This window comes from Cervus elaphus, chromosome 31, assembly GCF_910594005.1.
Source record: "Cervus elaphus chromosome 31, mCerEla1.1, whole genome shotgun sequence".
Taxonomy (NCBI): domain Eukaryota; kingdom Metazoa; phylum Chordata; class Mammalia; order Artiodactyla; family Cervidae; genus Cervus; species Cervus elaphus.
This window is the reverse complement of record NC_057845.1, coordinates 40,312,280-40,337,358: the sequence shown is the minus strand read 5'-3', so window position 1 is coordinate 40,337,358 and position 25,079 is coordinate 40,312,280. Positions and strand designations below refer to the sequence as shown.

General features: G+C 35.0%; 1 protein-coding gene across 1 annotated transcript in view; it reads right to left on the bottom strand.

Moving 5' to 3' along the window:
• Positions 1 to 25,079, bottom strand: part of EPHA6 (EPH receptor A6) — a 924,354-nt gene that overhangs the window by 801,361 nt on the left and 97,914 nt on the right. The window lies entirely within an intron of this gene.

Genomic DNA, 25,079 nt, shown 5'->3' with positions numbered 1-25,079 from the left:
AGGGGATCAAACCAGTTAATCTTAAAGGAAATCAACCCTGGATAATCACTGGAAGGACTGATGCTGAAGCTGAAGCTCCAATAATTTGGTTACCTGATGAGAACAGCCAACTCGTTGGAAAAGTCTCTGATGCTGGCAAAGACTGAGGCCAGAAGAAGAGAGCATCAGAGGATGAGATGGCTTGATGCATCACCAGGCCAATGGGCATGAACCTGGGCAAACTCAGGGAGATGGTGAGGGACAGGGGAGCCTGCTATGCTGCAGTCCATGGGGTCGTGAAGAGTTGGACACGAATGGGCGACTGAATAACAACAGTAAATATATATAACTATAAAGAAAACTATATGGGAAGTCCTCTCTAAAGGTTTCTGGAATAATGAAATTGAAAAAAAAATGCTGTATGCCAACACAAGGATAGCTTATTTAAACGGAAACATGTTTACAGGCTTGTTTATTTTTGTAAATGGTACATAATTAACCAAGAGAAGTTTGGTACTAGGTTTTTAAAACCCCTAAAAAGCAGGTCTTACCACTACATACACATTCAATAAACATACTGTGAATCAAATAAATAAAGGCATATTTTCATTGTGTTTAATGTTTTCTGCTACATTCTCTACACTGTAACATAATGACAGGAGATTTTCCTAATTTATCTAATAGGTAGATGAGAATTTTTAATTTAATTCTTTGTGCTTGTCCCATCAGTTGATTTGGTTTTATTTTAAAGTGTAAAAATCTTTTGTTGTAGAAGACATGTCAATATGATAAAGAAAATACACACAACCACAAATTATTTTGGTAAGTTTTTAAAATACTTTTCAATAGCAATCATTTATTGTGATGAGAGAACAAGATAAAATCAACCTATGTTGCCTTTTCCCTTGTTTCTTAATTTGTAATGCAAGTATTTTGATAGAGCTTAGGATATTTTTGCCTATTTGAGAAAATGTGTTCTCCTGTTGATTTTACTTCCTTATGATTTTAGCTTTTAAACATGCTACAATTTAATTAAAAATAGTTTTTTAATGACTACTTGAATCAAATGGCAGAGGAATTGGTAAAGGAGAACTTCACAAATTACAGATGTACACTCAGAAATGTATTATGATTTGATGTAGTCCTTTTATTCTTATATGAAGCAGGATAATCCTTGGACAAAACATTTTGGAAAATAAGGAAAAAATATCCACATTCTACCTATTAGCATGAAGAGCTTGAAGCAATGCAATTTGTCGAGTGAAGAAATATTAAGAAAATTATTATTAGAGATGGACACAAATTTCTACTTTGGCCAAAGGCATATGATTTTAGATCTAGGAAACTTTAAATAGTATCCAATACCTAAAAGTTATTACAGTCAATTATAATCCCTGTCTCAGTAGACTGAAAAAAGATAGTTTCTCTTATTGAAACAGGCATATATAAAACATTTTCCCTAAAGCTAAATTAAATGAAGTGCCTAGATGAGTCTTTTTTTCAGCAAGAGACAACATTCCTTTGAAGATAATATTAATGTATTTTTATGAATTTCTGTGAAATCTATTATACTGTCACAAACTTTAATTCTTCCTAAAACTTCTTTCATTATGTATTTTATTATAGCTGTGTAAATTTACTCCTTGCTTGCAAATCTGAATCTAGGAGAGTCTTTCATTCCAAAAAAGATGCTCTACTTTGGAAGTTCATTATACTCCCTCATACTTTCCCCAGTTTTCATATTAGTATTCTAATTTACTAATTATTTACTACTGTTATTAATATAAAAATATAACATATTCTTAGCCTTGGAAAAACTAGGCAGTTTTTCAATTAGACACTTACCAAAACCAACTATATCCTATTGTTGCCTATATTGTATTTATGAATAAAGTAGTATAATGAATAAGGAATAACTTAGATTTGGTTTTATGTTAACTATAAAATTTACCTGCATATACTAAGAAAGTGTGATATGCATATTTCATTAAAGTAGTGTTTCCTTGTTTACTTAATTTACTTTAAGAACTAATTTAAGAATATATTAAATCCATTTAGTGTTATAGAAAAGAAACCCTTCTGTCCCCATAGAAACCTGTTTACTAATCAGAAAATTAAGTACATAAGAATGTGACATAAGTAATGAAGCAAAACTCACATTATGCTTTCAAATCACTACAGTTAGTTTTTGGTTACCCCTGTGGTGTTGGAGAAGACTCTTGAGAGTCCCTTGAACTGCAAGGAGATCCAACCAGTCCATCCTAAAGGAGATCAGTCCTGGGTGTTCATTGGAAGGACTGATGCTGAAGCTGAAACTCCAATATTTTGGCCACCTGATGTGAAGAACTGACTCATTTGAAAAGACCCTGATGCTGGGAAAGATTGAGGGCAGGAGGAGAAGGGGATGACAGAGGATGAGATGGTTGGGTGGCAAACTCAATGAACATGAGTTTGAGTAAACTCTGGAAGCTGGTGATGGACAGGCAGGCCTGGCGTGGTGCAGTCATGAAAAGTTGGACATGACTGAGCGACTGAACTGAATTGAAATTATAAGCTGGAATCAAAACATTTTTCAACACAAATAAGAAAATATTACTAAGTACTAAATACTACTAAACATTCTCCAGTATTCTTGCCTGGAGAATCCCATAACAGTGGAGCCTGGCAGACTACTGTCCATAAGGTCACACAGAGTCAGACACAACTGAGGTGACTTAGCAGGCACAACTGACCATTCAACTAGAATAATGACTAGCAAAACATATTGAGGTAAATCAATCTCTGAAAATACCAAATAATTTTGAAAGTGTTATTTCATAAAATCAAAACAATTTCTGCTTAACCCTACAAAATGATCAATCATTTTTTTTAAAAAATAATTTTAAATAGTTAACTATCTACCATGGTACAGACAGCATAACATATTATAGTCCCAGTGATACAATAATAAGGAATTTAAAAGTTTTATATCCATAAATATTTTTTTCAGTAGGGTATAATGGAAATTGTATCATTTGGTCATTTGCTTTATAAGCTTAAACATTAAACTTCCAAATAGGAACCTTAACAAAATGCTCTGTTGCCAAATCCCTTTGAGAAGAGTTGCTACAACAAGTTTGGATTAAGCTATTTTTAGACTCTGTAAATATATCTAAATCATCTGATTTTTAAGAAAATTAGAGTGATATCTTCCTCCAACTTTATACATACTCCAAACCCATGTTTGAGAAGTAAAATATATATATAAAAAAAGAGAAGTAAAATATATATTCATCTTCACTAAAAGTAGATTAAAGCCAAATAAATTTACCTAAAATGTTAAAACTCAATTTAAAAAAAAATCATAAACTCAAGTCCCAGAGTAAAAAATTGTAAACAAAGTTATTTTTAATGAATTTCCTATTCATTTCATTGTTTACAGCATGCTACCTTCCATCACTGAAACATGAAGACATTCTAGCCAACAGGCAGTATCTTCACATACTAACTATTACTGACAGTATAATTTCTCATAATTTATTACAGCACAACTTTTGAAATCTTAAAGCTAAGGATTTAAAGGTATACTTCTTCATATTTTCATAACATTAGGCTATGGAAATTTATTATGAAAAATTTAATTGAGATTTTATCCAGTTGGAAGAGTAGAGCATAAGTTGCTTTATGCCTTCAAAACCTATCTTAACCTTCAGCATATTTATAAATTTAGTAGCAATTATTTACCCATAAATCATAAATTTTGGTGCTCCAACCTCTATGCACTGAAAATATTTTGAATACATTAACCATGATTGTGCAATAGGAAGACTAGCGGGTCTTGACTGTAGAGACGGGGGACAGAGGGCAAGTGAGAGATATGGAGAGAGGGGAAGGGAAAGACAATAGGGAGAAGAGAAGACAGAAAAAAGTATAGCAAATAGTAAGGATACATGTTATTTCTATGATTTTCTAAATATGATCTGTGTGTGTACAATATAAAAATTGCTCTATTGAAGCAGAAACTTTTCTTGGACTCCAAAATCACTGCAGATGGTGACTGCAGCCATAAAATTAAAAGATGTTAGCTCTTGGAAAAAAGCTATGACAAACCTAGACAGCATGTTAAAAAGCAGAGACATTACTTTGTCAACAAAGGTCCATCTAGTCAAAGTTATGGTTTTTCCAGTAGTCATGTATGGATGTGAGAGTTGGCCCATAAAGAAGGTTGAGTGCTGAAGTATTGAGCTTTTGAACTGTGGTGTTGGAGGAGACTCTTGAGAGTCCCTTGGACTGCTAGGAGATCCAATCAGTCCATCCTAAAGGAAATCAGTCCTGAATATTCATTGGAAGGACTGGTGCTGAAACTGAGACTCTAACACTTTGGCCACCTGATGTGAAGAGCTGACGCATTGGAAAAGACCCTGATACTGGGAAAGACTGAAGGCAGGAGAGAAGGGGATAAAAGAAGATGAGATGGTTGGATGGCATCATCAACTCAATGGACATGAGTTTGAGCAGGCTCCAGGAATTGGTGATAGACAGGGAAGCCTGGTGTGTTGCAGTCCATGGTGTTGCAAAGAGTTGGACACGACTGAGCGACTGAACTGAATTGAACAGATGGGGGAAAAAATTTCAAAAGAAACTATATAAGAGAATAAGAGTATGTTAGAAAAACTATCCTTTAACTCTGATCATAAAATTGAAGACAATTAATCGCAAAGAGTCAGACACGACTGAGCGGCTGACCTGAACTGAACTGAACGGTATGGCAGTGATGCACAAATACAAAATCTTCCATACTTTTGTAGATTACTAAGCATTAGATTATAGTCAATTAATATACTGATTTTTCATTATGCACATTTTATTAAGTTATAAAAATTGACTCTGCAATTGTGAGGCTTCTTGTATTTCTTGATAGTCCAGTATTTTAAACTTATAGACCCTCTGCTCTGGAGACCTAAATAATAATAATAATCTCCACAGGTAGTAATAAATCTTTTAATCAAAAGGACAGTCTTCATTTATTCTGACGTATAAGACCCAATTTACTTCCCACCATGTGAGGACAGCTCTTTCACTCTCCTACTCATTAGTCACTCTATACTGGATTCCCAACTCTTCTTTCCCAGGGTCCATTGTTTTCCCTATGATTCCTTCAAAAAAGATATATTATATATATTGTTTCCTAAGACCTTAGAAAATAGCAGGATTATTAATTAACCTATTAAATAAAGCCAACAACACTACTAAGATATACTGCCAAAAGTAACAAAGATGACACAGAAAAGGAAAAGCCTAAAAGAGGATGCGTGCCAACTACTCCCTGCATTTACTATTATCAGTTCAATTCAGCTGCTTAGTCATGTCCGATTCTTTGCAACCCCATGAACCACAGATTGCCAGGCCTCCCTGTCCATCACTAACCCCTGGAGTTTACCCAAACTCATATCCATTGAGTCAGTGATGCCATCCAACCATCTCATCCTCTGTTGTCCCCTTCTCCTCCTGCCCTCAATCTTTCCCAGCATCAGGGTCTTTTCAAATCAATCAGCCCTTTGCATCAGGTGATCAAAGCACTGGAGTTTCAGCTTCAACATCAGGCCTTCCAATGAACACTCAGGACTGATTCCCCTTAGGATGGACTGGCTGGATCTTCTTGCAGTCCAATGGACTTTCAAGAGTCTGCTTCAACAACACAGTTCAAAAGCATCAATTCTTCAGCACTCAGCTTTCCTTATAGTCCAACTCTCAAATCCATGCATGACCATGAGAAAAACCATAGCCTTGACTAGACGGACATTTGTTGACAAAGTAATGTCTCTGACTTTTAATATGCTGTCTAGGTTGGTCATAACTTTCCTGCCAAAGAGTAAGCGTCTTTTAATTTCATGGCTGCAATCACCATCTGCAGTGATTTTGGAGGACGAAAATTAAAGTCAGCCACTATTTCCACTGTGTCTCCATCTATTTGCCATCAAGTGATGGGACTGGATGCCATGATCTTAGTTTTCTGAATGCTGAGCTTTAAGTCAACTTTTTCACTCTCCTCTTTCACTTTCATCAAGAGGCTCTTTAGTTCTTCTTCATTTTCTGCCATAAAGGGGGTGTCATCTCTCTAGCTGAGGTTATTGATATTTCTCCCAACAATCTTGATTCCAGCTTGTGCTTCCTCCAGCCCAGCGTTTCTCATGATGTACTCTGCATATAAGGTAAACAAGCAGGGTGACAATATACAGCCTTGATGTACTCCTTTTTCTATTTGGAACCAGTCTGTTGTTCCATGTCCAGTTCTAACTGTTGCTTCCTAACCTGCATGCATAATCCTTAAGAGGCAGGTCAGGTAGTTTGGTATTCCCATCTCTGAAGAATTTTCCACAGTTTTTTGTGATCCACACAGTCAAAGGCTTTGACATAGTCAATAAAACAGAAATATATGTTTTTCTGGAACTCTCTGGCTTTTTTGATGATCCATCGGATGTTGGCTATTTGATCTCTGGTTCCTCTGCCTTTTCTAAAACCGGCTTTAACATCCAGAAGTTCACAGTTCACGTATTGCTGAAGCCTGGCTTGGAGAATTTTGAGCATTACTTTACTACCGTGTGAGATGAGTGCAATTGTGTAGTGGTTTGAGCTTTCTTTGGCATTGCTTTTTTTGGGGATTGGAATGAAAACTGACCCTTTCCAGTCCTGTGGCCACTGCTGAGTTTTCAAATTTGCTGGCATATTGAGTGCAGCACTTTCACAGCATCATCTTTTAGGATTTGAAATAGCTCAACTGGAATTCCATCAACTCCACTAGCTTTGTTCATAGTGATGTTTCCTAAGGCCCACTTGACTTCACATTCCAAGATGTCTGGCTCTAGGTGACTGGTCACACCATCGTGATTATCTGGGTTATGAAGACTTTTTTTGTACAGTTCTTCTGTGTATTCTTGCCACCTCTTCTTAATATCTCCTGCTTCTGCTAGGTCCATACCATTTCTGTCCTTTACTGAGCCCATCTTTAAATGAAATGTTCCCTTGGCATCTCTAATTTTCTTGAAGAGATCTCTGCTGCTGCTGCTGCCGCCAAGTTGCTTCAGTCGTGTCCAACTCTGTGCAACCCCATAGATGGCAGCTCACCAGGCTCCCCCGTCCCTGGGATTCTCCAGGCAAGAACACTGGAGTGGGTTGCCATATCCTTCTCCAAGGCATGAAAGTGAAAAGTGAAAGTGAAGTCGCTCAGTCGTGTCCAAGTCAATGACCCCAGGGACTGAAGCCTACCAGGCTCCTCCATCCATGGGATTTTCCAGGCAAGAGTACTGAAGTGGGGTGCCATTGCCTTCTCCCAAAGAGATCTCTAGTCTTTCCTATTCTATTGTTTTCCTCTATTTCTTTGCATTGATCACTGAGAAAGGCTTTCTTATCTCTCCTTGCTATTCTTTGGAACTCTGCATTCAAATAGAATTTACTATTATTAGAATTATCAATTATGCTTTTATTCTTTCTCTTCTGCACAGGTCAAAATCAACATTTTTCTTTATCTCCAGCAAGACACCTGTTTTTTAAAAACTGATGTGGACTGGTTCCCTAAGACTGTTCGCTTTGGAAACAAGACATTCAGTATGTGTACATCATTCTTTTTCCTAATAAACTTTTTATTCTGTATTGGAGTATAGCACATTAACAGTGTTATGATAGTTTCCAGTGAACAGTGAAGGGACCCAGCAATACATACACATGTATCCATACTCCCCCCAATCCCCTCTCCCATCCAGGCTGCCACAAAAAATTGAACAGAGTTTCATGTGCTATATAGCAGGTCTTAGCTATTCATTTTAAAAATAGCAATGTGTACATGTCCATCACAAACTCCCTAAATATCCCTTTACCAGAACACCCATAAGCTCATTCTGTGAGTCTCTTTCTGCTTTCTAAATTCATTTGTATCATTTTAGATTCCACATATAACAGACGTCTTAAGATATTTCTCCTTCTGTCTGACTTATTTCATTCAGTATGACACTCTTTAGGCCCATCCATTTTGCTCCAAATGGCATTATGTCATTCTTTTTAACGGCTGAGTGGTACTTCACTATATATATGTACTATATCATCATTATCCATTTCTCTGTTGATGAACATTTAGGTTACTTCCATGTCTTGGCTATCACAAAGATTGATGCAATGAACATTGGGGTGCATGTATTCTTTTGGATTCTGTTTTTCGCCAGATATATGCTCAGGAGTGGGATTGCAGGGTCAAATGGTAGCTCTATTTTTACTTTCTTAAAGTCCTTCCATACTGTTGTCCATAGTAGTTGTACCAATTTACATTTCCATCAACAGTGTAGGAGGAATCCTCTCTCTTCGTACACTCTCCATCATTTATTGTTTGGGGATTTTTTGATGAGAGCCATTATGGCTGGTGTGAGGTGATATTTCATTATAGTTCCGATTTCCAATTTTCTAATAATTAGTGATGTTGAACATCTTTTCATGTGCCTCTTGGCCATCTGTATGTCTTCTTTGGAGAAATGTTTATTTAGGTCTTCTGTTCATTTGTTGATCGGGTTGTTTGTTTTGATGCCTTTAAGCACCATGAGCTTTTTGTAAATTTCAGAGACTAAACCCTTGCTGGTCACATCATTAGCAAATATTTTCTCTCAATCTGTGGGGTGTCTTTTGTTTATTGTTTCCTTTACTGTGCAAAAGCTTTTGAGTTTAAGTAAGTCCCATTTATTTATGTTTTTATTTCCATTATTCTGGAGGAAAAATATCAAAAAAATATTGCTATGATTTATATCAGAGAGTGTTCTGCCTGTTTTCCTCTAGGAGTTACATAGTGTCCGATTTCATATGTAGGTCTTTAATCTATTTTGTGCTTATTCTTATGAATGGTATGAAAGAATGATCCAGTTTCATTTTTTTTTTCACATATAGCTGTTCAGTTTTTCCCAGAACCATTTGTTGAAGAGACTGTCTCTCCAACCACTGTGAACTTCTGCAACAGAAGTTTAAATACATGTACATCATTCTTTCAGTTCAGTTCAGTCGTTCAGTTGTGTCCGACTCATTACAACCCCATGCAATGCAGCACGCCAGGCCTCCAATGTCCAACACCAACTCCTGGAGTTTTACCCAAATTCATGTCCATTGATTTGGTGATCCCATCCAACCATCTCATCCTCTGTCATCCCCTTCTCCTCCTGCCCTCAATCTTTCCCTGCATCAGGGTCTTTTCAAATGAGTCAGCCCTTCACATCAGGTGGCCAAAGTATTGGAGTTTCAGCTTCAACATCAGTCCTTCCAATGAACACTCAGGACTGAACTCCTTTAGGATGGACTGGTCGGATCTGCTTGCAGTACAAGGGACTCTCAAGAGTCTTCTCCAATACCACAGTTCAAAAGCACCAATTCTTCAGCACTCAGCTTTCTTTATAGTCCAACTCTCACATCCATACATGACTACTTGAAAAACCATAACCTTTACTAGACAGACCTTTGTTGACAAAGTAATGTCTCTGCTTTTTAATATGCTGTCTAGGTTGGTCATAACTTTCCTGCCAAGAAGTAAGCATCTTTTAATTTAATGGCTGCAGTCACCGTCTGCAGTGACTTTGGAGCCCCCAAAATTAAAGTCAGCCACCATTTCCACTGTGTCTCCATCTATTTGCCATGAAGTGATGGGACAAGATGCCATGATCTTAGTTTTCTGAATGCTGAGCTTTAAGTCAACTTTTTCACTCTCCTCTTTCACTTTCATTAAGAGGCTCAGTTCTTCTTCACTTTCTACCATAAGGGTGGTGTCATCTGCATATCTGAGGTTATTGATATTTCTCCCAGCAATCTTGATTCCAGCTTGTGCTTCTTCCAGCCCAGCGTTTCCCATGATGTACTCTGCATATAAGGTAAACAAGCAGGGTGACAATATACAGCTTTGATGTACTCCTTTTCCTATTTGCAGAAAGTCTGTTGTCCCATGGCCAGTTCTAACTGTTGCTTCTTGACCTGCATAAGATTTCTCAAGAGGCAGGTCAGGTAGTTTGGTATTCCCATGTCTGAAGAATTTTCCACAGTTTATTGTGATCCACACAGTCAAAGGCTTTGGCATAGTCAATAAAGCAGAAATAGATGTTTTTCTGGAATTGTCTTGCTTTTCTGATGATCGAGCATTCTTTATCCATTCACAAATATGGATAGTTCTATTCTCCATTGTCTCTTTTCTTTAGAACTTTAATATTACATAATCTTTCAGAACTCAACAAGGATGACATGTATCTAAAACTATATTGAAATACATAGTATCTATAATATTTAATTTTTACTAAAGGTCTGCATTTCACCACTTGCATCACTAATATCCCACAAGCCTATACACACCCATACAATGATGGTTTCTTCTATTTCCCAATCTCTTTTTCTCAACTACAAAACAAGGGCAAAAGAGTACATATTTATAGGGTTTTTTTTTTAATTAAATAAAATTAACATACGTAAGTGCTAAGGACACATCAAGCACAGTAGGTATGTGCTATCACTATAACTATTACTATAGCAACTGCTACCATCACCAACATCACATGAGGGCTATGGAAGCATAAGCGTAAGAACATGTACTGAAGTGAGATACATTTTAATTTAAACTTGACTCCCTGAAAGAGAAATGCTGGTATTATCTAAGATGTTTTCTTATATTTTACAAGCTTCATCTTTCTTATCTATAAAAGAAATAATAATCTATAAAATAAATAGTAATAAATGACAGAATTTTTTTGTGAAAATTAAATTTCAAAATATAAGTAGAGTAGTAGGCAAACGGTAGTTGTTCATGGAATTTCTCCCTCTCATCTCCCATTCAACCTACATCTAACCATTCCTGTGCATTATATAGTTACTTCATAGATTCCACCAGGAAACAATGGTTTTCTTTGAACATAGATGAACTGCATTAGCCAAAATTACACTACACACCACTTACAAAAAGTAAACATCCTATTAAAATTCAAATTTATATAATTAATACACATGAAGAAAGGAATGCATAATTTAAGAAAAAAAACAAGTATTCAAATATATGTGGCAATTCTCTTACATTAACTTTTAGCTGCCATGGGTCAACTTTTAACTTATTTTCCTTTAGAATATATATCTTATTTTTTCACAGTGCTTTTAGTTTTAAAAAGCCAATGTCTTGGGAATCCCCTGGTGATCCAAAGGTTAAGACTCCATGCTCTTATTGCCAAGGGCCCAGGTTCAAATCAATGGTCAGGAAATTAGGATTCCACAAGCCACACAGTGTGGCCCAAAACAACAAAAGCCAGTGCTTTCATATGCCTAAAATTTTAGAAACTTTCAGAGTCCATTCATAGTACCAATGTTTAATATTTAAACATTACTGACAAAAATATTTAAAATATGTATCTAAAGATTTTTTTCCTTCTTTAACAATGTTTTTTTCCACTAATGTGAATATGTAATTTTGTTAAATTGAAAATATTTTTTTTATTTTTTAACCTTCCTCACAACTTTCTCCAAATGTCACACACAAAAAATTAGGTTACTTTGTTCAACATTCTTTTACTTTCTATTTCAGAAGGAGCGTGTGGAAAAAAATCAAACTAGGTAACTCTGCACTGGCACATACATATATCTTCATTTTCCCTGGCAAACAAGAAGATTCCCTCAACTTTCTTTTCTTTCTAGTTAATATATTTCATCCTTCGATAAGTTTCTTTAATAAACTGTGCCATCTTTTCATTTAGTTGTGCCAAAGATCATAAAGTAGTTTCTCCATACACTGCATAAATTGACTGAGTCGGGTTCTCTGGAATTCTTATTCTTTTAGAACCTTGAACTATAATTTTAAGAGCTAAAATTAATTTTTTTCTTAAATTTTTCAATGTAATATTCAGTTTGGAAGCCAGAAATCTAAGTAGATCTTTCTGAATTTAGATACTTTTATCAGAACATGTGTAGCTGCTGATCATAACTGTAATGGTTTTTTAAAAACATGACTGCTAACAGTATCTAAAATCAGTGTTACTTTTCTAGTTAAAAACATTTTACCTTTACATAACTTAATACCTTCCTAGATGCAAAAGCACTCATCATTTATTGAGAAAATTAAGTAGATTTTTATGAATAGCAAAAACATAGCTATTTCCAATTCATCAGCTTCTTCTAATCTTTTAGGATAATTTGTTAACAAATTACTAGTCACAAGTCTGTTATTTTACTTTAGAAGGAGGCCTGCTCTGGCAATTCTTTCTGTACTGGCATAAAAAAATCTTTTGAAAACTGATATGTAACTTCAGAAATACAAGAAATCCATAAAGGGTAAAACTTTTCCTTTAAGTTGTAATAATGTATGACAATAGCTACAAATTAATATTGCTGATTGTACTCTACAATACACCTTGCTTGAACCATAGCGATTAATTCTTAAAATATTAATATTTCTTCCTCACACAAAGTCACTTATATTCCTGAGTTTGTATCATAATATTTAGGAAAGGGAATTCCTCAATGACTGTTTGTTAAAAACAGTCATGGAGATAAGAATGAGGGGAAAAAAAGGTTAAAGTCAATACTGACTTTTAGTTATCTTTAGCTAAATTATTAGTTAATCTTGAAAACTATTTTATTACTGAAAATTTGCTCTCTATAGAACATTCATTCAATACATACTTACTGAGCATCTATTATATAACAGACACTGACACTGATGTAGAGGTCACAGCAATAAATCAGACACTTGATCCCTACTATTTTACAGATTATGATCCAGGAGGAGAATCAGACACTGAGCATTTAACCTTACAATTTGTTATAATTATAGCAGGCACTCTGAAGGTGAAGTGTAAAGAGCTGAAGGGGGTATATGATCAGGTTTGAAAAATTATGAAATTATTTCCCAAAAAAAATAAATAAATAAAGTGAACAATACATAGTTAAATGGAGCAGGGTCTGCAGCCACTGTGAGAATTGGACTCCCTCACTCCCTTAGAATAAAATTCACATTCTTAAATATGGCATACACAAGACCTTTCAAAACTCCTCTTGGATACTACTCTAGTTCCATCTTATACTGCTTTACCCTTTCTCAAAATCCATGCTGGTAGCATATTCAATCATGTTTCCTTTCTTTAAATCACTGTGTTCTCTCTTAAGGATTTGTGATTATGTCTGAAAAAACTTTTGCCTTTCTACATTTTATCTGGCAAAGACCTACACAACCTTCAGGTCTCCAATTAGATGTTACCTCTCCTAAGCAGCTTTCCATAATCTCTGTGATTGCAACAGGTGCTTCCTTACTATTTCATACCACCTGGTATTTTTATACCAATATGAGAATTTTTGGTTTACTTTTCTCTATCTCCCGCAAGGCTATACATTTCATGAAGACAAATCTGCTGTGTTCACCGTTGACTGGCATTAGGTTCCTGACTTACCCAAAAGGCTCATTTCAATAATTCTATTCATTTCAACATGACAGGATTCTCTTTTAGGGTAAAAACATACAGCATTATAGAAGGGTTAAACTATGTATATTTCATGACTGAATGAAGGGGATAAGGAAAAAAAATTTAAAAAGAGAGAGAAGATTAATACCACTGACAGTAATGGTGAAGTTAAAAAGAACAGAAAGCTTTAGAAACTGAATCTTAATTTAACTGTATTTCATTTATATATATACTTCATCCCTATCTAAATTTTTTAAAATTTATTTAGGATAACTATATTTTTATATTTCTTGTGTTCCAGTTCCTAGGCATCTAAACTGAGACATCCTATACTCAGGAGAGGAAAGGTAACAGAAGGTAGAAAAACAAATGACTTTAGAAGAAATAATGTGAAAAAGACATTTAAACCTATACAATAAAACAAGCAGACTAAAGTCCTTTGGAAGTCTAAAAACAAAAACTGTCCTGTCCTATCTTTAACAAACTTAAGTTATACTAGAGCCAATGATTACCAGATTATAGATTCATTTAAATGACACCCTGAGAGCATTTTTCTTATTCTGGTTTGGTTTTTAAATTAAAAATATTTAAAACATATAAAGTTATGATTAATAATATCAAGCAACAAGAATTTGCTCAGCATTGCCTTTGAACAAATGTTAAACTCTGATTTTATTAATTCTGTATCTTTTGCTTCAAAAAAATTTTTTACAAATACCACTAAAGGTCACATTCTCTGTTCTCTTCTATGAGTATGTGCAAAGGAAACTGCTATCTTAGAGTTGGTACACACTTTCTATATTTTACTACATATATCCATATTTTTGTATTAAAATGAGTGTTCTTAAGAAGTTAAAGCTCGGGCCTGGTGCACTGGGAAGACCCAGAGGGATGAGGTAGAGAGGGAGGTGGGAGGGGGGAGCGGGATAGGGAATACATGTAAATCCATGGCTGATTCATGTCAATGTATGACAAAAACCACTACAATATTGTAAAGTAATTAGCCTCCAACTAATAAAAATAAATGAAAGAAAAGAAGAAGTTAAAGCCCTCCACATTAAAAAAAAAATGACCATATGTTTTCATTAAAGCAAGATTAACTAGAAAAAGAATATCATGGGGTTTTAGCATCCCTGAATTGAAAACTTTAATTTCAATGAACAGAAATAGCATCCTCTTTCTGATTTATAATCACAAAATAAAAGTCGTAAATATTTAACTCACTCCTGATATTTTACTTTTAAATAGCTTTCCTGACGTATGACTGATATACCCCCCAAAAAATGTACATAATTAATATATGCTATTTGATGAGCCAGATATATGATGGTCTTATGCCCATTCAACCATCACCACAATCACGATACAGACACAAATATTTTAATTTTTATGATTATAATATATACTCAATTAGATTACAATATATACTCAATTAGACTTAAAATTATAGCTTAGTAAATAATATTTCTAACTATGTGTGTGGAATGTTCATAAAGCTGGCATGTTAATATAATAGCATCACCATTTTCCCCCTAAATATAGCTTGATTTTCAGGAAAATGTTGAAGTGTCATGATCACATTTTAAGCAAAAATATCACAGTAAAACAATTAATATGGCATTTAGAATCACAAAATACAAAGGCAATGGAAATGAGACAACATTTGAGAGAAAATGGTGTTTCAGTTAACAATGATTACCATGCTTCTTCTATGATTCAGGAGTTTTGTATAGAAGGGTAAAAAGATAGACTTGTAGCTTATATTGTTATGGGGAAACAGACAAGTGTTAGGGAGAAGAGGTGGTTGGACGGCATCACTGAATCAATGGACATGAGTTTGAGCAAACTCTGGGAGATGGTGAAGGACGGGGAAGCCAGGTGTGTTGCTGTCCATGGTGTCTCGAAGAATCAAACATGACTTAGCGACTGAACAACAACAAAGGGAGAAGAGAATAGAGTGTAAGGGGATAGAGAATAATGAATTCAGAAAGTTATTTTTGATAGACTGGGTGATACTTGGCAGCAAACTGGCTAATGATGTGGGAAGGAGCCATGTGAAAACTTTACCAAGGAACATTTAAGAATGAGAAAAGAAAACCTTTAAAGGCAAGTTCAAGGAATAGGAAGAAGGCCAGTATGACGGGAATAGAAAGAACAGTAGAGGGAGGGGTAAATGATCAGACAGGAGAGGTAGCCCAGTCTGTTCACACAGAGCCTTGCAGGACAAGATCCTCTGAATTTTGCTCTAAGGGTGAAAGGATACTATTGAAAGTTTCCAGCAAAATGTGACATAATTTGAAAGGATCATCGAAGGACTGTCAATTGACAATCCATGGAAGGATTGTCAAGAGAATAAGGTAAGAAGTAAAAAGAAGAGAGACCAATTAGAGGGCTATAGCTAGGCAGAGACTAAGATGGCTGTAGTGAAAAAGGAAATGTTAAAATTGAATTTATATTTTAATGGTAGAGAGAGATCAAGTCTGACTCTTTGCTGCCTGAGAAATTGGGTGGATTATGGCTCCAATTTACTCAGACTGGGAAATTTCAGAAAGAGGATTTTGTTTTATTTTTGTTGTGTGAGAAAAATCAATAATTCCTTCTTGGGTAGAGTGCTGAGAATTCCCATTAGGCATCCAAGTGAAAAAGTGAGCCCCCTGCCTCCACAAGAAAAGAAAACGAAGACTAGCTACAAACTACAGAGAAAGTGAAGAAGGAGTGAAACATGCATGCCCTGATATCAAAGAAACATTGTTTTAAGCATGGAAGGTAGTACAGAACATCTGGGGAAAATGATGATGCAGAGAAAATGGTATTTATAAAATCAAAATTCTTGAAGACAAACAACCCTAAAGCTTTTCTAATAGTAAATCTTAGCTACACAATTTAATTTCTTCCTTCTTTCCTTCCTCCATTCTATTTTTCCTTCTCTCCCTAGGTACTCTCCCTCTTCCTTCCTCCCTAGAAAATGCAGCCATCAAAATGGATCAAGACTCTGCAAGGCATCTGTCAAATTTCTGTGATGTCCTTCCGTGCACAATGGAGACAAATTGGCTGAACCACAAGGACAATTAGTTTATTACCATGAATTTAATGGCCACATCCAAAAGGTACTGATTTAAAAGTGAATTAACAGATATTTTTGTTGTTAAAAAAATGTGATCATAACAAAATACCCTGTACAGTTTTGTATACTACTTTCATCAATAATTTCTATGAATACACTAGGGGCACACTTAGCACACTTATGAATAACACAAAACTTAGGAAGGCATACTTTAACTCAGTATAGGAAACACTTAACTGGTGTTCAGAATTATCTAGAGATGGATCAGGCATCATCAGTAATTAACAAGTTAACTATTCATGTGAGCGTGTAAGCACAAATTGGTTATTCACAGACACCAGATGGAATGATAGAAGCTTAAATTATATCTAGACCAACTCCTACATTGTGTGACTGAAGAAATATACACCCAGAGACACATAGGACCCTGCTTAAGGTCAAGCATACAGCAGCAAAATCAATATTCAGACTCCTATCTAGAGTTATCTATTAAGAACTCTAATAGTTAAATAACTATTGATTGAGTTACAGGTTCAGTGAGATTGGTCATATTGTTTGACCTCTTTTATTTATATAAAAAACATATATTATGCACCTTTAACATAAAAGGCACTGTGAAGGCTTCTTAAGATGGAAAATTTACAACATATTAAAGTTACCTCATCTTTAGTTTCAATGTTATAAAGTAGTTAACATAGAAAGCACAGTATTATGATCAGTTGCCTCACATCCTGTCCAGAAAGAAGTAAAATATAAATAAATTTAGTGAGCAAAATTCAAATATATACTGTTAACTTTTACTACAAACATATGTGTGTTGTACAATCAGCTTAATATCTTACATGTGTATATTAGTCATTTTCAAATGACTAATAGAGGAAAGAATAAAATCCGATCAAACAAGTATTGAAATATATTTATGAAACAAAATTCATATTATATTTTCCTTTATCCCTGAATTTTTCACAAGTACTTGATTTTGAAAACTAAAGCAAAGTTTATACATCTAGTGCACTAGTTTAAGTAATTTTAAAAAATTATCACCTTTTTTCTTGATTATCTGAGAAGTGTACCCAAATAATCCTCATGCACACTAACTACATTAGCTTAAAAACAAATTATTTCAGAAGTTAACATATTTAGCTCTGTCCTGAAAAAAAACTCTCCAAACTATTTACTTTTTTAAAAAGGTAACAACAGAACAAAATCAATCAGTTAACATGAAAATACTATATCTGCTATCAAAAGTTTGTTTACACCCCTCTGTGTCTATTGCTAAAATCTTAGACTATATTGTTCCCTAACTGAATCAATATAAAGCAAAAGACCTTTGGCTCCTATTCTTTATCTTTCCCAGCTGCTTCAATTACTTTACAAATCTCTGAAAACTTAATTTCTGGCTCATAGTAGATTAATGTCAACAAAGCTATCCCCTTAAAACCAGATTAAGATGATCCTTTTATTTCACAGTGCCTCCAAATAAACTGAAATGGCTTTTCCTCTCAAAGTCATCAGTGGTTTACAATAAGAACATATGGGAAAAGTGCTTTATTCATTGTAAAACTTCAAAAAAAAATTCAAATACCTACTTATCTCTTTTTACAACAATCCTTTCATATCCAAACTCTCATATCCAACAGCTGCCCCCAGATTCCACTGAACTTCATGGACTCTCCATTAATAACAGATAGGTACTGTTACCTCAGAATATACAATGAAAATTTTTGAAATATGTATAGATAAAAATGAAGAAATATAATTTTACCCTACTTATTGAAAAAGCTATCCAAGCACAGAAAATATGAGAAATATTCAATATAAAACTGAATCATATAAAAATACATATAAATCAGTGAGTATTTCACTTTGCCATATTCCATTGATAGTAGGACATGAGAAATCTCTGGTGAAATATCTGAAACACTTTGAAAAATTCTGTAGTAATTAAATTTTATTCCTTTATTTATAAGAAAAAATAGAAACTGTTAAATAAGACTAAACTGGTCTTTGGGGCAAAATTATACATAATATGATACAGATTCATAAAAGAGAAAATTAAAAAAGAAACAATCTATTTGAAAGGTGTTGAACTTTGATATTTTTCCAAGGTTGTACAGATCTCAGTATATATTATAAATTATTTTGTCAAATTACACCAAATACATAATTTGAAGGAGAGTCTACTGGATGTCTAAAATAAATAATAAAATAACCACTAATTTTAGAAAATCAGAAACATAAGGTATCCCTGAATCTCTTCCAAAATCTGACATAATGAAAATATGTCATTTTGAAAATAATGAATGAAATGAAAATAATGAAAATACTAAAATTAAGAGTATAAATACAAACAAAAGACACAATATCATTGCAAATAAAAGAAAAAATGAAGCAATTATAAAACCTCATGAGAAATATCAAAATAATATGTTTGCTTGTTATCAACAATAGATAAAAGTTTAGTAAATGTTTAGCAATAGCTGCAAGACCCCTGAAGCTAACAAATCTGGCTTTTAACTTTCCATCATCATAATTTACAGATAATCTGAATAATCAAATTAAAGTAAACATTTTTCAATGGTGTATATAATAACATCTAAAATCGTTCCTTTAACATAATGGGTGAATAATAAATGTTAAGAAGTAAGGTAAAATATTTCAATGATCAGTCTTAAAATAATTGCATTCAAAGTGTCTATGGTAAAATTTTCTAATCGTATTTCTAAAAGTGCTAAATGCACTTTTCACGACATTTTATCAAGAGTAGGACAAGTGGCAGGAAGTCATCTTTTATCAACCCACCTGAGAGGCCTACTTTTGTCCATGAGCATCCCTTATTTCCTCAGTGCCAAATTCCCTCCTCCTCTGCTGCCTACCACTCCTAACAGGAATCCAGTTATCTGAAACTTCAGTGTCTCGAAAACTTGGACTGATAATTTTATCCTTGCAGAACTTGTGTCCTTTCTCATAATCTCCATCCTTTCCCATATCCTAGTTTCTCCTATTTACTTCTAGTAACCCAAATTCTACACTGCCTTTCTGTACTAAAGGTTTATAGAGAGAAAAACAATGTCTTGATAACTCTTAATTCCTAACTCACTGGTTGTTCTAAGCCAACTACCATAGATATTTCTGCTGCTAGATAGCCTTATGGACTACAAGAAGCAACATAGAAAATTAAAACAAAGAACAGATTATGTACCTGGAAATTATAGACAAAAGAGCAAAGACACAAAGATATGCTTAAAAAGGGGTGTAAGAGCCCAAGAGCACATGCCATGTCAGGATGTCTAAAGTGGAATAACCATGATACAAGTTCCTTCACTGGCAGAGTGTTCAAGATGCTCAATAGGCAAGTACATGGCATAAGAAGGTTTTGATGTAATGTGGAATAGGTGTGAAGCATGAAAAACAGGCTTGCAAGAGTAAAGAAACTGAGAATCTGGGAAGACAAAAGCCTGAACTTAGGTAAAACTTACCGAAGATGGCTGACACTTGAGCCACTTCACATACAGTGTTGGTCTCAGAACAGAGTGGAAATCTGAGACTGCAGGATCTGCAGAAATAAAAGTAAAAAGAAAAAGAGAGGGAGAGAGAGAGACAAAGTAGGGGAAATGGAAGTTATCTTGCCTGCCACCTGTCTCTTGCAGCTATGCATAGCAATTTCCTGGTAAATTAATCTGGATAATTCATTAATTTTAAAAAGGAAAAGAAAGGAAAGAAAAATAATATTTTGGTAATTCAGTGGGTTTCCCAGTTATTTCTCAATATAATCTATACTTATCAGACCTTACATATTCAAACTATATAAAATATAATTTCAAGTTGTGAACTATACTAATCTTTGTATATAGATTAGAATAAATTTGTAAGATTTTAAAAATCAAAACATGAGATTCTATGATTTGTAGGTAATCTATGATAAAATCCATTACTTGTGTAGCCTAAAAATTTACTATTTAAAAAGACTGACTCATCGATATAGTAAATTAAAATCAAATTTTCTTCTTAGGATAATCTGGACAGATTTAAAGTATCTATACAGATTGTCATTCTTGGTGATTCCTATAACAGTAAGAAAATCCTAATGAGCATAACTAATAGTCTTCTTTCCTACATGCTATGAATTTTTTGTTTTTTTTTTCAAGTAACAAAACACATTGAGAGATTTCATTTCAAGAATATTTATCATTGTAGAAATCAGTGCCACAGAACTATAAAATACCTAGTTTGGCTTAGATAACATTAATAACTAATTTTGTGCTTACTTTCTTTGCAGAAAGATATAATAATATTACATATGATTTTTAATCTGTTTTTCACCCTTAATTTGATGAATTCAGGATTCTGGATGATTAAGCCCAGTGCCATGGATTGAGTAACTGCATGCTCAGACTAATAATTCTGAACATTAAAAGCTACAATTTAAAAAAAAAGTCAAACACAGGGTGAACACTCTATATCATATGTAAAATAATGTTGGATGAATTTTAAAACAAAATATTCCTATAAAATTATGCACAGAACAGGAAAGATCTGAAGACCTTGAAGTTTTTAATAGACCCAAGTCCCCATCAAACATCTATGATTTAATGAAACTCTATTTGCAATATCATAAATATTAATGTACTTTGAATTCTAAATCCATTTTTCTCTGTTCTCTTAGAAATGTTAAATAACTAGGCAATTAACATCTTCAAGCACATGTCACTTGTACTTTTTCCACTCCCTAGGCAAGACTCACATAAATGTTAAGACTAGGAAAGAATGTTGTTGGTATTACGGTTTGTGGTATGTATTTGCTTTTCAATATAGACAGTGCTATCAGCAAGCTAAAACAAGAACACTAGTTTTAATGCCTTTTTGTCAGTGTTATTATCTGTTCACAATGTGAATTTAACAAGTAGAATATTTTCATTTCTAAAAGAGCTAATTTTATTTGGCAGAAGCCTCATGCATATCAGCATCCTGTACATCAAACTTAGAAGTATTATCACTGCTGGGATCCTGGCAAGTAACTGAACATTTCTGCTGCACCTTTTGAACAATCTCTAAAAGAAGGTTCCATAGAATATCTGAATCAAAGGAGTTAACTGGCATTAATGCAGAAGCAAAGAGGAGAGACACTTCTATGTCATGAATTCCTACAACTCTTACCCTTCCTCCTTTTGCACTGACCATGCTGGCTTTCACGTTCTTCCTCACACCTGTCAATCATTCAAGCTTGAGAGGTTCCGCACCAGATGACGGTTCTCCCAAGAACACTCCTCTCTGCAACTCATGTGGCTCATGCATCCCTTTTTCCTTTAAGGTTTGCTCAAATATTACTTTATCAATGAGATCTTGCCCAAATTCAGCACCATTTCACCATTAGTCTGTCACTCTTCTCTCATTATTTCTTCTAAGTGCTCATCATCACTTTACATTATGGTGGTGGTGGTTTAGTTGCTAAGTCGAATCTTGCAATCCCATGGACTGTAGCCTGCCAGGCTCCTCCTTCCATGGGATTCTCCAGGCAAGAATACTGGAGTGGGTTGTCATTTCCTTCTCCAGGGGATCTTCCCAACCCAGGAATAGAACCCAGGTCTCCTGCACTGCAGGCAGATGATTTACCAACGGAGCTATGAGGGAAGCCCACTTTACATTATAGTAAGGCATTTAATTATTTTCTTTCTCCCTCTGCTAAAATGTAAGCACCATGTTAAACAGAAGCTTTGTGTTATGTCCATGTCTGAGTCTCCAGTGTTTAAAATGTACCTGGCACACACAGAGACTCAATATACACTTGTTGAATTAATGAACAGAATTAGAATTAGTACCCATGGTAGTGATTTCTAAGAATCTATTGCAGCCCAACTCCCAGTTAGGTCCTATCAGTGAGGCTGCTCAGGCAGGAGAGGTTCAGCAGTCTCAGCCACACAGCCTCACTGGCTCTGGCTCCAGGCAATGCAGAAGCAACAGCTGAGTTGTGGATTCCAGTCCTGGCATAGATAAGTCCAACAGTTTCAGCAGTCCACTACAAGTAGTCCACTTGGGCTACAAGATCCCTTTAGATTTAGGAGGAGTGTGACTCCTGGCTTGCTGAAAATTGAACAGTCAGTAGTTTCAATAGCAGCACGCCAACATGGGGCTCTGGCTAATCATTTAACGTTTACCCCTTCAGCCCCAGGGATAGTGGTAGTTTCTTGCAGATACCGGTATTTTCATACATTTACTTCACCCTTTTACTCTCTGGTCCTTCTAACACATTTGTAAAAAGCTTGTTTTAATTCCTCTGTCTGAATTAACTAGGGAGGTTGTTGTTTTCCTACTAGACAAAACTGAACGCCGCTGCTTTAAAAATATCTTTCTAGATTAGTGTAACATTGTAAATCAACTGTGTTTCAATTAAAAATAAACAAAAATTTTAAAATAACTTTCTGATAAATATCTGCTCAATTTAACAGCAAGTGTGTCCATCCTACCCAATGCAGGATTCCTACATAATGTTAAAGAATTCCAAGAGGTATCCACTACCCTAGACCTTTCAGGACTTTTTCTCATTTTTTATTCTCTTTCAACATAATACTCTGCTATGTTAAATTAGTAATAAGTTTTATGACACTGGCATAATCATCCCACTTAATAGTAAAATGCAGTGTCTTTAATTCCTAGTATTTTTCTTATAAGCACAATAGTTAAAAAGTACTTTCCAGGGCAATTTCCAACTTTTTACCAAAAGAAAAAGGGTACTATATACCCTCTATATTTAAGACATGGTTGGCAGAATCTGACACATAAATGAATATTAGTAAATATAACTGCATATTCAAATATTTTATAACACTAATATTCACTATGACTTGTTGGAAATTGATCAGTGGTCACTTCAAAACTCTTGAAAATTATAATTATACTTGTAGACTTGCAGCCAGAAAATGAAGCCTGTATCCTCATTTTTTTCCTTGGCAAGAAGAATTATGTAGCACATCCCCTTCTACCTTTTTCCCCCTAAGGATCAAGACACCAGCATTATCAACTTGGCAACACAGGAAAGCTCTTGTTGTCCCTTCAATGTAAGTTTGGGCTTCCCTTATGACCAACCTAGACAGCATATTAAAAAGCAGAGACATTACTTTGTCAACAAAGGTCCATCTAGTCAAGGCTATAGTTTTTCGAGTAGTCATGCATGGATATGAGAGTTGGACTATAGAGAAAGCTGAGCGCCAAAGAATTGATGCTTTTGAATTGTGATGCTGCAGAAGAATCTTGACAGTCTCTTGGACTGCAAGGAGATCCAACCAGTCCATCCTAAAGGAGATCAGTCCTGGGTGTTCATTGGAAGGACTGATGTTGAAGCTGAAACTCCAGTACTTTGGCCACCTGATGAGAAGAGAGCTGACTCATTTGAAAAGACCCTGATGCTGGGAAAGACTGAGGGCAGGAGGAGAAGGGGGTGACAGAGGATGAGATGGTTGGATGGCATCACTGACTCAATGGACATGGGTTTGGGTGGACTCCGGCAGTTGGTGATGGACAGGGAGGCCTGGCGTGCTGTCATTCATGGGGTCTCAAAGAGTCAGACACGACTGAGTGACTGAACTGAACTGAACTGTGGTTCAGCTGGTAAAGAATCTGCCTGCAATGTGGGAGACCTGGGTTTGATCTCCAGGTCGGGATGACCCCTTGGAGAAGGAAATGGCACCCATTCTAGTACTCTTGCCTGGAGAATTCCATGGACAGAGGAACGGGACAGGCTGCAGTCCATGGAATCACAAAGAGTCAGACACGACTGTGCGACTTACTTTCACTTTCTTTTCAATCTAAGTTTAAGTTATAAATCATGTAGTTTTATTTTTATTCTGTTTTGACAACCAAAATTTTAATAATTATGCCCCTTTTTAGAAGTCTAAGCATTTTCCTTACTTATTAAAGACAGGAAAATGAATGTGAATATCATCTACAATTCTTTTTTAAATAAAAAGATATATAGTAAAAAATAAAATAAAAAATTATTTTCTCCCAGAGTCCTCTCAAACCAACCCTGAATTCAGTAAGTAACTGAATTATCACAGTATAATAAATTTTAGGTCACTCACCAAGTATTTTCGATCACTATATGTAAATTATCCATATATATACATATTTATGTATAGGTATATGTGTGTGTGTGTGTGTGTGTATATATATATATATGACCAATGTGTGCTTCCTTGGTGACTCAGATGGGAAAGAGTCTGCCTATAATGCAGGAGATCTGGGTTTGATCCCGGGTCGGGAAGATCTTCTGGAGAAGGAAATGACAACCCACTCCAGTACTCTTGCCTAGAAAATCCCATGGATAGAGGAGCCTGGCAGGCTACAGTCCATGGGGTGACAAAGAGTCAGACACGAATGAGCGACTTCACTTTCACTTTATATGGCCAATAATTTTAGCAGGTATTATTTTAAGGTTAAAAAAGGTTGTGCTATGCATGCAGTTCTGAAATATCTGCTTTTATTTACCTATATATAACCATCTTGACTATTATCAATCTACACACACACACCAATTTTTTTTCCCTTTCCCAGTATAGGCACTCTTTCCTCATACTCAAGTATTTAGCATACTCAAGTATTTAGGCCTGTTG